General features: G+C 37.7%; 1 protein-coding gene across 2 annotated transcripts in view; it reads left to right on the forward strand.

Annotated features, from left to right (window-relative positions):
* The first annotated feature begins 11122 nt into the window (after window positions 1-11122).
* The window catches only part of LOC129945919 (monocyte to macrophage differentiation factor), a 31093-nt gene continuing 27079 nt past the window's right edge, over window positions 11123-15136 (forward strand). Inside the window, exon 1 of one of the 2 annotated variants that reach the window (XM_056055889.1) lies at window positions 11123-12005. The gene's annotated coding sequence lies outside the window, so the exon portion shown is untranslated. The remainder of the gene's footprint in view (window positions 12006-15136) is intronic. The other variant, XM_056055890.1, reaches the window with a different exon arrangement.

A 15136-nucleotide genomic window follows, 5' to 3' on the forward strand; every position in this document is an offset into this window, starting at 1 on the left:
ATCAGGGATGTAACCGAGTATGTGAAAATTCTCGAGGAGAAATTCAGATAAATTCGCTTTAAACTTCGGATCACCTATTTCATCTTGGTGTTACCATCCACTTTTTGAAAATTTAAAAATTTCTTTAATTTGACATGTTTAGGCTAGGTTGAAATTCACAAACCGGAGTAAAGTTAAATCTAATCCTTTTTTTATAAGTTTTGAACAGCGCATGGCATTCTTTGCAATGTTTAACTTCATTGCGGCGTATTCTATTATAAATTCCTCAGTCACATTACTATCCAAGCGCGAAAGATGTAGAAATTGTGGACGAGATAAAGACTGAAGTGTAAATTCACCGTCCACAAGGGCAGCCGTCCCAAACACTATCTTTTTTTATCGTTCAGATTTAGAATTTTTTACTTGATTAAACGAGACGAGAAACATTACCATATGCTTATGTATTATTTATCGATTCCGATAAAGTATACGAGAATTACAATAGAGTTTCATTAGTTTGCTAAGCCCAAACAAATGTTGTCAAAATATTCTCGATGTTCCTATGTTATTAATTAATTTGCTTATTAAATAAGTATCACCATTATTTTACTAAACTATTACCGTATATCGTATAGCTTTGATTATGAAACCATTAAAAACAATAAACATGACTAGCGTTACGATGATTTCCGAGCAACGCCGCTCAAGTAAGCAAGTTTAAGTATATTTTTTAGCGAAGCAAACATTACCCTATGCTGAAAAGGAAATGCCGTTGGTTTGGGTATACCAACAAAACTATGACCCAAAGCATACGTCAAAAAAGGCAAAATCATGGTTTGCGCAGAAGAAAGTGAGAATAGAGTGGCCCCTTCAATCCCCTGACCTTAACCCCTTTTGTGGGGGGATGTTAAGAACGCAGTTCATAAAACAAACCCAAAAATTCGAAAGAATTGTGGGAAGCAGTGCGCGATTCGCGGAACTCAATACCAGTCGATAGGTGTCAGATTTTAGTGGACTTTTTTACGCAACAAAGAACTAATTGTAAACTAACATTATTTTTATACTTTCATATAACTTATTACAGTTTTTCTTACTTCTGACGTAATAGATCTAGTACTTTGTCATGCACTGCTATTTTTATGAACAGCCATTTATTTAAAAAGCGGTTTTTACTGTGACAAAGCTAACGGTAAAAAATCGATTATTCTTATTATCTGTCATTATGAATAAAATATTTTAGTTTGTTATTAGAAGTTAAATGAAATATATTAAAACGTTGAAAATGAAGGCCTTTTTGTTTTATTTGGAAAGCACTGCTTTTATGAACACAACTGTAAGTTTTAAGTAGCATATTGCTGCAGCAAACCTGTAATGTTTATCCACAATGTAGAATCCGATGAAGATGTGGAGTGGTTTCGACAACTCCGTTTTTCCCACTCATTTTGATGTTCAAAACTTTTGACCAATGTGCACCGGTATTTCTTCTTAAAACCTTTCCTATTTTCATAACCGCTTGAGTGCCTGTAAAATATAAAAAAATAGCATTGATCCCGAATCCTTTATCCAGCTCCAGATATTAACTCTGCAGGTGGTTGCGGCAGTCATGTCATGTTTGGTAAGTCTTCTTTGTCTTGCTCTTCTCTATCTTTAAGGTAATCCCGAAAAAGTCTAGACGGGTGTTTAGCGTTGTTGTGTTGATGAAATACGAATCCTTAGCCAAACAATCTTAATCTAAAGATCATATTATTTGCTTTCTATATTATTATTATATCTTAAGAAAATAACCAGGATTATTAAATAAAAAGGGCTGTAAAATAACGTGGGTTATAAGATGACATCATACTTCATACTAATATTATAAATGCCAATGTAAGTTTGTTTGTTACGCTTTCAAGCAAAAACCACTTAACCGATCATCATGAAACTTTGCACATACATTCTTGAAGGTATTAGAATTAACATAGGATACTTTTTATTAAAAAAAAATAACGAAAAATAAGAAAATTGTTTGTCAAAATATAGTCAAATTTGTGGCGACACTGTAACGATGGTGGCACCTCTACCTGTTAATAAAGAAGTTAAAATAGAAGATTCCAGAACAGAACAATTTTTGATTCTAAGTGTATAAAAACAAACTGCCAACAGTGAGCAGATACAATTTGAATTCTTTTTAATATTCTTCTTTTTATTCTCTTTGAGTTCGGACTGGTTTCTTCTTATGTCCCACCGCACATTTACTTAAACTTAAATTTAATATAATAATAACTTAGACATTTAATTACTATTGTTAATCTATTTAATAAAATTATTGAAACAAATATCAGTGTTTGCTTTGATCACTTGTTTTTGTGGTGAATTTTGATTTCGTTTAGTTGGTGTCAATGACAGACACCACATTGGTGACCCCGACGTGATTTGACTGAGTTCCAACCATCACAAAACAGTAACCATCAACCAACCATCACAGCAATAACAGCAAACACAACTATACAAAAATAACCAGAACACGTAAGTCATTTTATCTTAACCATATTTTAAAATGATTGCCCGAACACCAACAAAAGATTTGGAGTCAGAAGGAACGGCTGAAGAAGACAAGACCCCAGCCGGTGAAAACTTAAATCAAAGCCTACTTGACTTAGACAGCGATCCATTACTTAACAACTTCAATCACGCATCTTCTGGTAGTGGTCCTTTGCATCCTCCGTTGTCTGGTGCTACATATAACGGATCCCGTCAAAACTCCGACCCTAAATCATTAATACCGCCTGGTGCAATGTTTATGCCTCAGTACCACAACCACGTGCAGCAAGAGTATGTGTACGCCGTCAATCTGCATCTTCCGCAATTTTCGCCGGAGACCCCAGACCTCTGGTTCGCCATAGCAGAAGCTGACTTCACGGCAAACAGAATAAGCAGCGACGCTCAAAAATATAATCAGCTCCTTAAAGCCCTACCACTGCATATCGCCAGCCAGCTGATTGATATTGTAAACAACACTCCAGCACACGACAAATACAAGACACTTAAAACTGCAATCCTCGAGCGTTTCTCTGAATCACGCCAAAAACAAATTCAAAAGCTACTCCGAGAGAAGGTCCTCGGCAACAAAAAACCTTCTCAGCTTCTCAGAGAAATGCGAGAGTTGGCAAAAAATGCAGTGAGTGACGAAGTGCTACATCAGCTTTGGACAGAACGGCTGCCGGAAAAAATTCGTCCTCTGCTCGTCATCTCAGACAATTTAAGTGACCTTAAAGCCCTAGCGGAGACTGCTGATCGCATCATGGATGCATTGGGTGGTGCTTCGATCATGGCTGTAAGTTCAAGAGACATCATGCCTTCGCCAACAACACGAACATCAAGTTCACATGATGTCCTTCGACTGGAACGACAAATTCAAGACCTAACCATCACGGTCAAATCGTTCCAGAACGAACTTCAAGGTTTACACCTGGCGCATCAACAGACCCAAAACCAGCTACTGGAGATGCAACTTCGACACCAACAGCCATCGTCCAGTGGAGCGCTGCCACAACGACAAAACACGCAGCAAGGTCACTACGCACAGAGAAGTCGTTCGAGAGGCAGGTCCGTTACACCCAACCGCAATGGTATTTGCTACTACCACAACAGGTGGGGTCATGAGGCTCGACAATGTACTCAGCCATGTAAATATACCCCTAGTTCGTCCAAGCAGGAAAACTAGAAATGCTGTCACTAATTGGAGCAGTTGGTGACAGCATAGCTACTTCACCTTTGCACGAAATCCGTCTACATATCCACGACCACTCAACCCAACGAAAATTCCTCATCGACTCAGGCTCGGTGGTATCTATTATTCCATCCAACTTTCTCAACAATAGACCGGAACAAGAACAGCTCACCCTCTATGCAGCGAATTCAACCCCTATAACCACTTACGGCTGCAAAACACTAAAACTAGACCTTAACCTCAGAAGAAGCTTTTCTTGGCCGTTCATAATTGCGGACATACCAACTGCAATTATTGGCGCCGACTTCTTGAGCCACTTCAACCTGCTCGTCGATCTCAAGAACCAACGGCTGATCGACCCACTCACTTCGTTCTCAACCAGAGGTGAAACACTTGAGACGGCAACTTACAATGTTTCAACGATCGACGGATCACTTCCCGAACAATACGCCAAGCTCCTCAAGGAATACGTTTCCATCACCAAACCGATCAATAGCCCAAACCTCACCAATGTACAGTACGCTCATCGCATTATAACAACAGGTCCTCCAGTATCTTCACGTGCTTACAAACTTGCAGGAGAAAAAGCAGCAGCCGCAAAGACACAAATCTCCGAGATGCTGGAAGAAGGCATCATTAGACCATCAAGAAGTCCTTACGCGAGTCCTATCCATCTCACCAGAAAGAAAAACAATGATTGGCGACTCTGCGGGGACTACAGACAGCTTAACACTACCACCGAAGCCGATAAGTATGCGCCTCCACTCGTGCAAGACCTCTTCCTTCGCCTCCATGGAAACCACGTCTTCACAAAACTGGATCTGAACAGAGCTTACCATCAAGTTCCTATGCATCCAGAAGACATCCACAAAACGGCAATCATCACACCATGGGGTCTTTATGAATATCTGGTGATGCCATTCGGTCTCAGAAACGCAACTCAAACGTTTCAAAGATTCATGGACTCCATATTCCGTGACCTCGAGTTCGTCTTTGTCTACATTGACGATATACTCGTAATGTCCAAAGACGAAAACCAACACATCGACCACCTCCGGACAGTCTTTGAACGTTTGAAAGCCTTCTCACTGAGCATCAACATCAAAAAGTGCATGTTTGGTCAAACTGAAATCAACTTCCTGAGCTATAACATCAACGCTCAGGGATATGCACCATCAAGCGATCGAGTCGATGCAATATTGAAATTCAAAAAACCCGAGACAATACAAGAACTTCGACGATTCCTTGGAGTGACAAACTACTACCGACGTTGTATTCATAATGCTGCACAATCACAACTTCCGCTCAATGCATACCTCCAACGTTCAATAAAAAACGACAAAACAAAGATTCAATGGACTGAGGAGGCAACAAAGGCCTTCGAAGAATGCAAAGAGAAGATAGCAAATGTCACACTCCTCGCTCATCCTACAACAAATTCTGCTTTGACACTCACCACAGATGCATCATCTTCTGCTATTGGAGCCAAACTTGAGCAGCAGAATGGAAACACCTGGGAGCCGCTTGGGTTCTTCTCCAGAAAACTCAGTCCCTGTGAGCAGAAGTATTGCACATATGACCGTGAGCTGCTAGCCATCTTTGCCGCAATACAATTTTTCCACCACATGTTGGAGTGTCGCACCTTCAAAATCAGAACAGACCACAAACCTCTGATTTATGCTTTCAAACAGAAGCATGAGAAAGCACCTGAGCGCAGAATCCGACAACTTGACTACATCTCACAATTTACAACGGACATAGTCTACTTAAAGGGTGAAGACAACGTAGTTGCAGACGCTTTGTCTCGGATCAACACTATCAACATGCCAACAATACTTTCTCCACAAACAATTAGAGACGAACAACGCAACGACGAGCATCTTCGTGATCTAGTTACAAGTGCATCAACTCTACATCTACATGAACTGCAAGCAGAACCAGACGTCAAAATATACTGCGACATTTCTACTGGCATAGTCAGACCATACATCCCTCTGTCACTTCGAAGAACAGCGTTCGAAATCATCCACAACAACGCCCATCCCAGTGGAAGAACAACATCACGTTTGCTGAGAGAAAAATTTATTTGGCCTGGAATTCGAAAAGATGCTTTACAATGGTCTCGAGAATGTATAGCATGTCAGAGATCTAAAGTACATCGTCACAACAAAATTCAACCTGACCACATCGTTGTTCCAGACTCCAGATTCAACCATCTTCACATCGACATAATTTTTCTCCCAATGGTCCAAGAGTTCCAGTACTGCCTCACCATGATAGACCGTTTTTCGAGGTGGCCAGTAGCAGTTCCCATCAAGGACATGACCGCAGATACTGTCGCAACAAATTTATTCACCCACTGGATTGCTCACTTTGGATCTCCTGTAACTATAACAACGGATCAAGGATCACAGTTCGAGTCAGCGCTCTTTCACGCTCTTACCAATCTCGTTGGAAGCAAGAAAACCCGAACAACACCATACCATCCACAATCCAACGGAATGGTCGAGCGAATGCACAGAACATTGAAGGCAGCTTTAATGTGCTCACCAAAACCTTGGATCGACATACTGCCAACAGTCTTACTTGGTTTGAGGACATCATTCAAGGAAGACATCCAATCCACTCCAGCAGAAATGCTATATGGAACGTGTTTGAGGATACCTGGTGAATTCTTCGTGTCATCGGATCTACTACCAGACTCGTCAACATTCATAATAAAACACCGCGAGTATATGAGTGGAATTCGACCAACTCCGACAGCTCATCACACCAAATCAAGAATGTTCATCTTGAAAGATCTGAACACCTGTTCACATGTTTGGTTGCGGTGCGATCATGTCAAAGCGCCACTTGAACCACCGTACCAAGGTCCTTACAAGATCCTCGAGCGAACTTCGGACAGAATCTATAAAATACTTGTTAATAATCAAGAAAAACATGTATCTATAGACCGACTTAAACCTTGCTACATAAGCAAAACCGACAGCGAATACACTGAAGACTCACCTGCATTCAGTCAACAATCAACAAACCAACGAATCCAGCCACATCTTTGGGGTTCCACCATGGATCCACCACAACGTACTTATCAACAGAAAAGAACCGTGACATTTCATCATCCAGCTGAAAAGACACTTGAGGGGGAGTGACTGTGGCGACACTGTAACGATGGTGGCACCTCTACCTGTTAATAAAGAAGTTAAAATAGAAGATTCCAGAACAGAACAATTTTTGATTCTAAGTGTATAAAAACAAACTGCCAACAGTGAGCAGATACAATTTGAATTCTTTTTAATATTCTTCTTTTTATTCTCTTTGAGTTCGGACTGGTTTCTTCTTATGTCCCACCGCACATTTACTTAAACTTAAATTTAATATAATAATAACTTAGACATTTAATTACTATTGTTAATCTATTTAATAAAATTATTGAAACAAATATCAGTGTTTGCTTTGATCACTTGTTTTTGTGGTGAATTTTGATTTCGTTTAGTTGGTGTCAATGACAGACACCACAAATTTAGCTACTTCAACGCCATCTAGCATCATAGTAATGAAGTTTCAACAATTAATACTGTAATACCAACCCACTGTATTACCGACGGTGAAGAAAATATGTAATTCAATATCTTATTCAATTGAATATAGTTTCAACTGTTTCTAATTTTTCTAATTTTTGCATCATCTTAGAGGTCCAATTAGCTTTACAGAACTTAAAATTGTCAATGGTCAGGAATGGCAAACCTACCGAGAAGCATGTGAAGCTCGGCGACTGTTAGAAAATGACAATCATTGGGATGAAACTATGAAGGAAGCTGTACAATGCCGATCGCCAGATAAAATCAGGGAACTTTACGCTACGCTTTTATCTTCTTGCGGTCTTTCTAACCCTCAAACTCTTTGGAATAAGTACAAAGAATACATGGCTGAAGATATTTTACATCAACTGCAGCAAGTACACACAGAAATTACTTTCAATGAACATGTCTACAATAAAACGCTAATTATGATCGAAAACAAGGTTTTTACGATAGTTGGAAAAAAATTAGATGATTTTGGAATGTCTAGCCCTCGAAGAGACAATGTGGATGATTTTGATAATGAAATTGCACGAGAGCTAGATTATGATTTCATAGCACTGCAACATCAAGTGGCAGAATTAGTCCCTCAATTACTTCCAGAGCAAAATCATGTTTTCCATCATGTTTTACGTAAAATAGACTCTCCAGCAGTGGTGGACTCTTCTTTCTTTAGAATTCAGAATTATTTATTTTTGTTACGGTGAAATATATTTTAACATTTGTTGTTGCTTTTCAATAAGCATATATTAAGGTGTTGAAACTTCATTGTCTGTAGTAATTTTTAAAAATTATTGATCTCAGCCTAGCAATAAAATTTAGTTATTATATTTCTATTTTATATTTATATTTCATTTCTATTATTATACCCTTACCCTTTATCTCTCATACTTATTTAATTTCTCCACTGCGGGCGAAGCCGCTGGTAAAAAGCTAGTAGGTTATAAATTAATCTGGATTTAAAAAAAAATAATCTGGGTTGTAAACAAAATATCTAAAGCTTAAAATTAAATCTGGGTTTTAAATAAACTTGGGTTAACAAATAAAAAGGGTTTAAAAGAAATCTAGGTTAAGAAATAGGGTGGGTTTTAAAATTTCCTCTGTTAAAAAATAACCTGAGTTTTAAATAACATGGATTATAAAAAGTACTAGAGTGAAATAATAACTTAGGTTAAAATTAACCTGGTTCAAAGAATAACTTATATTATAAATTAATAACCAGGGTCAAAACTGTCTACCATATTTTGTTTGTTAAATGTATTTGTTCTTACCGAAATAAACTATAAATGATGGTTAGCGCGTTTGACTGTCATGCCAGAGGTCTTCGATTCGATCCCTTCCTGTGCCATCTAAAGTGTTTTTCCTATGTACTGCCTCTTGCGAGGAATTAACAATTTCTTGTCATGGAAATTGCTTTCTCAAATTAGGCGTTCGGATTCTTCTTTAAACTGTAGGTCTTTTCCTTTCCTGGCAACATTACTCGCACACAGGAATGGCTGAAAGTTGTAAGTCACTAGGCCATAGTATTCATTAGTCCCATTTTGTTCACAGTGGGTTAAATCTACAATTTTATTATCTCGGATTCCTCTTAATCCACAATGAAGAATCCGTGATAGTGAAAGAATGTTTGTTCACTCTTTTTAGCTGTATTAACAAATCATGACTTTTCCACAAATCATTTAAATTTCCAGTCTTAATGACAGTTTTTTTTTGTTCAAAACTTATCCAAAATTTAAGTTTATTTGTGAAATTGGACAGGCGCAGAAAACATAAGGGACTTCATTTGTAGTCAACTGCATTCTTTGAACGCACATTTTGACCAAGTCATCTAGTTGGTTTTCTAGTGTCATAGATTTGAAACTTGAAATCTACTTTTGAAACCTCTACCTTCAATTAGTCATACAAAATCTACAAAAAACATTATTGTCTGCAAAACATTCCTGAGAGAAGTTACAAGTCCGTCACGATTTGTATTTTATATTGTAAAGAAATATAACTTATATGTTTCCTTTCCAATTTGACAAGTAACCATTTTACACAAAATATTAAGTGTCAATAAAATAAATAAATCATTGGTCGCATTCACAAAGCAAGTGGCTACGTAGTCAAGGGATTCTGATTGGCTAAATCTAACTACAAAAGTAGTTGAAATTTCCCCACCGACGTAGTGTAAAAAAATCGGCTACAAAGTTAGTGGAGATGATTTTAACGCTTTGACAATCAGCTGCTCGGTAAAAACACACGAATTCAAAATAAAATAAATCGTTCAGTATTTAAATACAAATATAAATCAATCAAATTGTATCTTAAATTTGATTTTATCGAATTTTAAAACACTAAAGATAAGTTAAAGTCGTCAAATCAAAAATGTTTCTTATTTTATATATTTGCATTTGTCAATAATATGACAGTTCCAGATTGACTAGCTTTGTAGTGGAGTTTTGCATTCACAAAGCTAGTTGGATTTTGACTACGTAGCCACTAGCTTTGTGAATGCCCCCATTGAGTTCAGCTTTCAGTTAAATAAGAAAAAAAAACATGACATGACATTTTGACATACATAAGTAAGTAGACTTGAGTTGATAGTTAGGAAGATTTTTCTTGAGTAACTTTCCAGTCAACTTTCCCTTATGTCTTCAGAAGCTGCCCATTATTTTTTGTGGACTTTGATTTAAGAAAACTTTAACGAGCAGCAAGGTAAATAAATATATTCTTATTTACAACTTTAAAGCCGAAACCAAAAGACACAGCTAATTTTTTTAACGCCGAAGAAGATACAATAATTCGGTTGGCCATCAGCGCTCCATGAAACCCAAACGAATCTTCCAGATGCACTGATAAAATAATGTAATTTATGGGTAGGTACAAAATGTTATAATTTCAAAGAACTAACTCCATTTTACGAAATATTAATGAAGATATTTTCCTATCAACCAAGCTAGGTGATGGGTATTGTTTTCAATTGTTTCACTTTACGTCAAAAGTGACATCACAATAATCCTAATCAATTTTAAAAACATTTGTCCATTAAATTTGATTGATCACAATTCTAAACCTTAAAATGAAAATAATAATAAGACGATTGTAACGTCACCGCTACGGAGACATTTGCCTTTTGCAGTTTACTTACTTAATTTTCGGATATCAAATTTACAACGCCACCTTGAGGCTACGACGAATGTAAAAAATAACATTTCCATAATACTATAGATTTTATATACAAAGACGTCACCCAAGATGGCACAAGGAAATATTAAATAGCGTACGGTTTTCTGATGTCAGAATCTAAATTTAATATAAAAAAAACTAAATTCCAGTTCATCTTTTATTGAATAGAGCTAATCAAGCAAAATTATCTGGTTAACGAAATCTCCAATTAACGTATAGAATCATGGATTTCTTGATTACGATTTTAGTGAACAAACACATTCTATGATTATCCACTAGAATAATCCTCGATTAAAGTTGATCAAGTGTGAACAAACTGACACAAACTGACAAAGAACAGTAAATGTGCCTAAAAATAAACCAGGTGAAATGTGTGTGTTTTACAAAACTAGATCAAAAATAAATTGATTTATTTCACCCAATGCACCAAACTATATTTGAAATGTAACAAACTTCGAAACTAAAAAAAAACGTTTCCAATAAAAATCATAAAACTAAACAGACCTCTTAACATAGGGTGTAAGTTCTTTTTTTCGAACATCACACTGACACTCCCGAAAAAGGCCGTAGTGGGGATGTGTGGGTTTCGCTTCGCATATGACGTCGTTGTTTGACGTTTCAATTGAGTTTGTTTATTAATTGAGTTGAGTGGTTCTGTCTGGATGTTAAAGTGGTTTTGTATGTTCTTTAAACAATCTGACTTTGAGGTCAGTTCAGTCGAGTCGAATCAGTCCGCATTCTGCAAATTTACCCTTATTTCAGTGTATTTGCTTCGCGGAGCTAGTTTATTATTTTGTTAATTTATTTATTCTTTCGATCAGTGTAAATATTTTGTTGTAAAGTTTGGTTATTCGTCTGCTTTCCCTCGATAAATTTTACACTCCAACAAAACGGTTGTCTATCTCAAAAGCAAAAGAAAAAAGTTCTATGTCGTCTTCCATAATCTTTTATATTGAAAAATAAAACAAAATAAATAATATTAATAGAACACTATCTATCGATTTGCTACAACGCAACGCTTTAGAAAAATCTTGAGCTTGAGTGTTCACCTGCCTCTGGATCCGGACAGAGTTATAAGTAGCTAGACAGCAAACGCTAAGCGAGGCGATTTCTGTACAAACCAAGACGAAATAGTTTATTACAAAAGTACCTACTTCCTATTACATACCTACATACACACTTTATTGCTTACTTATGTAATATAGATATTAAACATTTTTGATTTTAAATAAATACACATTTTAAGTGGATGTCTAAGCAGATGTCAACTGAACATAAACATCCACATCAACATCGACATCCAACTGGCTTCCAAAGAGAGAACGTGCGTGCGTGATTTTAATAACTAAAAACAAAAATTGTGTTACAGATTTAGTTTTGTGTCGCATATTTAAGTTGATTTCTATTTGCGATTTGCAAATAAGCGTGAAGTGGAATTTTATTTTATTTTATCGTGTCAATGTCGTTGAACTTGTAATAATCAACTTGGAGCGCACTGCCATCAAAGGAGCATCATCGCAGCATCGGTAATAAATTGAGAGATATTTTGTTTTCACTATGACAAGGTTTGTATTCAACACTTATTATTAAAAATGTAGTTAAAGGGCGATTGTATAGATATAGCTAGATTAAAAAAATTAAAACTCGCCAAGTAAATCCTACAGGTGAAAAGCAATAGCATCACAAAACCGGTAGGTAGGCTTATTGAGTCAGATTATAAAGTAAAGTAACTAGGTAGGTAGATAGTTTGTACAAACAAAATTACTAGCAATAAGAATGTAGGTAACGACTTATGACATTTACCTTGATTTAATATAGTTTACAGTTGAATCAGTCTGGTAGGTTTTAGGTAGGTTTTTTATTGTATAGGTTTGTAAGCTCTTTTCAACCCCAAAGAGTTTGTTTGTTCCTTTCTCTATATCAATTCGATCAACTTTTTGTGAAAAAGTAAGATCTCCTTATTTAGTGTAGAATTATATTCCGTACTGTTGCATTTTCAAATTTTGAATTCGGTCGACTTTTCAATATATGAAATTTGAAAAATTGGAGGATGCTGAAGTCGTTGAGACTGATCCCATTATCACGGAAAAAGAGGATAATTAGATGACTTAGTCAACGTCAGCTTCCTAAGTCAAACTAGAAAGCGACATAGATATTCGTAGGTGGAAAGGAGTTCCCGCGAAAATATGGTAAGGTCAGATAGGTAGCTTGCCTGAGTTGATCATAATTATGACTCCCGATCTTCTCAATAACATATGGGAACTGCAACTTACCGAATCTCATTGAATCGATAGGAGACCTTGAATCAAACCTTTGAAACTGCTATAAGTAAAGGTTTTAGAGTCTCTTGCCCAGTTAAATATAGCCGTGAAACCCTTCCTTCGTGGTGGAATGAAGAACTGTCGAGTCTTAGGAAAATGACGACGATATCAATATCTGCCAAAAACATAAGTTTTACCAACCATATAAAGACTCTCTTAAAATTTACAAGCAAGCCCTGTCATCAGCCAAAAGACAACGCTGGAGAGTATACTGTCAATCAATCGAAGACATAAAGGACTCCGCAAGGCTCAGCAAAGTTTTATCGAAGGAACATTGTAATCCTTCATTTCTAAAAAAGCCTGATGGAACCTGGACAGCCTCTCCAGCCAAATCTCTTGAGCAACTGATGAAGACGCACTCTCCGGGTTGCGAGAGTGATAACCCCGAATCGCTTGAAACCACAGAGCTAAACGTAGCTCATGTGGAGCAAGTCAATTCCGTTATAACCAGAAAAAATATTTTGTGGGCTATCAATACTTTTTCTCCATATAAATCCCCAGGCATGGATGGCATACTGCCACTTATGCTTCTTAAGTTGCATGATGTGGCAGCGCCATGGCTGGAACAAATTTTCAAAGGATGTCTCCTTCTCAAACATGTGCCCATGTCGTGGAGACAGGTCAAAGTAGTTTTTATCCCGCGAAAGATTTCAGACCAATAAGCTTAACATCTTTTGTGCTTAAAACCTTGGAGCGCATTCTTGATTACCATATTAGAGAAATCCTAGTTGGACGACCTCTCGAAAGCTCTCAGCATGCTTATCTTAAGTTCAAATCTACGGAGACTGCTCTACATGAGGTAGTGCGTACTGTAGAACAAACAATCCATTATAAAGAATTTACTCTTGCCACCTTCCTAGACATAGAGAGTGTTTTTAACAACGTCCTTACAGAATCCATAGAAGAATCGCTCGTTAAGTTCGGTGTAGAAGACTACATTCGAGAATTGATTATTTCCATGCTCAGTGGTAGGAAGATTCAAGCCACTCTAGGCAATACAATCGCAACAAAACACGTGAGTAGGGGAACACCCCAGGGTGGTGTCCTATCGCCTCCTCTATGGCTTCTGGTCATGGATACAATTCTCGTTAAATTAGACAGATGTGGAGTGAAGGCTTATGCGGATGATTTGTTGTTATTGAAGTCAGGAAAATAAACCTCTTTGATTAGTAAAATCACGGAGTCAGCTTTGAAGAAAGTTAGCAATTGGGCCACGAGTTGTGGACTAGGAGTTAACCAAAGTAAAACTGAACTGTTGCTCTTTACCACCAAAACTTAAGTACCGCCCTTCATGCTACCTCGACTCAACGGTCAAATCCTATCATTGTCTTCCAGTGCAAAATATTTGGGAGTTATACTCGACCCTAAACTAAACTGAAAACTAAATATTGAAGTACGGGTTAAGAAGGCCTATGTTGCCTTCCACGCGTGCAGCAAAACTTTCGGCAAAAAGTGGGGACTTCAGTCGAAGATGATTTTATGGACGTACACAGCCGTGGTGGCCTGCTCTTAGCAAAGCCTATAATATTGATAAGCTAAAGAAGGTTCAGAGAACAGCTTGCGTGGGCACCACTGGGGCCATACGTACTTGCCCAACGGACGCCTTAAACGTTATTTTGGATCTTCTACCAATCGAACTTTTTATTAAATACATAGTTTCCTGCAGCGCTATTAAGCTGAAGGAATCAAACAGCTGGTTATCAAAACCTTATTGTCACAGCAACACAACGAAATTGATTCTCTCAGATATTATCTCGGGAGACACTGACTACTGCACTCCTACTTTGAACCTTAGTAAGGGTTTTAAGGTTATTTTCCCATCGGGAGAGGATTGGGAGGATGACATCGTGTCGATAGGTTTCGACACAACCATCTTTACTGACGGCTCGAAGATGGAGTGTGGAGTTGGTTCTGGGATCTTTTCTGAGTCCCTAAATGTAGCCAAATCCTTTAGGCTTCCTGACTTTGCTAGCGTTTTTCAGGCTGAACTGCTGGCATAAGGGAGGCATGTAAGATAATTAAACAAAACCCAAACCAAAACCAAAATGCGGCTATCTTTACAGACAGTCAGGCAGCTGTCAAAGTCATTAACTCGGCCATATCCTCATCTAAATTGGTCCAGCAATGTCGCGATGAGCTTGTGAGCCTGAATATTAACCCCGGTGTCACCCTGATCTGGGTTCCGGGCCAAAGTGGTATCGTGGGAAATGAACGGGCTGACGAGCTAGCCAGGCAAGGATAGGCCCTTCATAGCTCACTTGCGGAAATTGTTAACATTCCTCTTGGTGCTATGAGGGGTAAAATATTTTCTATCTACCAAACTAAATCAAACCGAAGGTGGAGCAATTTACCCAACTGCATTATATCTAGGAAGA

The sequence above is a fragment of the Eupeodes corollae genome, chromosome 2 (genome assembly GCF_945859685.1).
Source record: "Eupeodes corollae chromosome 2, idEupCoro1.1, whole genome shotgun sequence".
Classification (NCBI taxonomy): domain Eukaryota; kingdom Metazoa; phylum Arthropoda; class Insecta; order Diptera; family Syrphidae; genus Eupeodes; species Eupeodes corollae.